Here is a 1638-nt window from a genome sequence, read left to right on the forward strand (position 1 = left end):
GTGGACACCAGTTGGTGATCTAAGTAGAGTAAAACTGTTAATCACTTCAATCTCTTCTCCATTTACCATACTGTTGAGGACAAGAATTTTATTTTTCTTCACATCCACATGGAGTCTACACTGCAGGCTGTAGTCTTTGACCCTAATCAGGAAGTAGTTCAAGTTGTTTATTTTTCTGTCATTCATCTATCCTGTTTATGAGTCTTCCCCCAATCCTGATGCTGTATTCTTCTTCCTATGGTCCGGCATCTCAGATGATTTGTTCAGCGTACAGATTGATTAAGTCAGGTGAAAGAGCACAGCACTGCTAGATGACCTTTCCAACTGTGAACCACAAGACATCCCCTCGTCCACTTGGGTAATTGTCTCTTGATTCATGTCCAGATTCCACATGTACAGATTTTGCAATTAGGTTTTCTGAAAGTCACATTATTTGCAATGTTATCTGTATTTGTTATGAGCCATATAATTGAATGTTTCACATAGTTGCTAAAACACTTTTTGCTGTTCTCTGCTTTTGGCAAGGATCCGTTTGACATTAGCAATGACATCCCTAGGTCCATAGCCTCTTCGGAAGCCACCTTGAACTTCTGGCAGTTCCTCTCAATGTACAGCTGCAACTATTGAAAAAATGATCTTCAGCAGAATTTTGCTAGCAAGTAAGATTAATGGTATTGTTTGATCATTTCTACATTTCATTTTACTGTTTTATGAACTGCTATAGTTTGAAACTGATCAAACTATACTACTGGCAATTAGAATGTGAATGTCGGGGAAAATAAAGAAGGATTAGTAATGAAAAAATATGGCCTTGTTGATGGTAACAACACTAGATATCACATGGTAGAATTCCTTAAAATCAATAACTTATTCATCAGATACAGTTATTTCAACGAGATAATTTATGACTAGACACACGGACCTCACCAGATGGAATGTACATGAATCACACTGACTACATCTGTAGCATCAATATCACCTTTCAGGACTGAAGCAGGGGGCAACTGTGGAACAGATCATCAATTGCCTATGAGCAAGTTCAAGCTGAAGCTGGCAAAAATGAAAGCAAATCCACGGGGATTAGTGGGTGGAGGGTGGAGGATGAGGAATCATTGCTTAATGGAAACTGAGAATTTGTTTAAAATGAAATGGAGTACAAGTACACGCTCCACTGTTGTGGTGTGCTCCCGCGAGGGGACTTCATGTCTCAAGCTGTTGTTGCCCTACAGTCCTCTCTGTGCCTTAGCAGCTCTGCACAGGGACATCATCCTTAGGGCTTGGTGTGCCGATATGAGGTCTAGACCCTCACTCTCTCTTTTTCCTTCTTGGTTTGCGTCTGTGTGGCATGGCAGGCTGGCCCTTCTCCCTAACCTGTAGGTTTAGTGTTGTTCTCTGTAGCACATACTTCTAGGGAGGGGCCAGTTTGGCTCTGATTGGGCCCAGCCCTGTAGCCCACTCTGTTCATGACTTGCTCCATGTGGCTACGTTGCCCTTAATGTTTGGTGCATGATGGTGGGGTCTCCATGCACACTCTCAATTCTGTGGAGACATAACCAATGCTCTCCCTCTGAGTGGGTTAGTGCCCTGTTTCCCCCAGTGCCATTGCCTCCCCCTTTCATCCTCCCTTTCATTCTCCGC

The sequence above is a fragment of the Echinops telfairi genome, unplaced genomic scaffold (assembly GCF_000313985.2).
Source record: "Echinops telfairi isolate 266 unplaced genomic scaffold, ASM31398v2 ScPeMD7_2573;HRSCAF=3158, whole genome shotgun sequence".
NCBI lineage: Eukaryota > Metazoa > Chordata > Mammalia > Afrosoricida > Tenrecidae > Echinops > Echinops telfairi.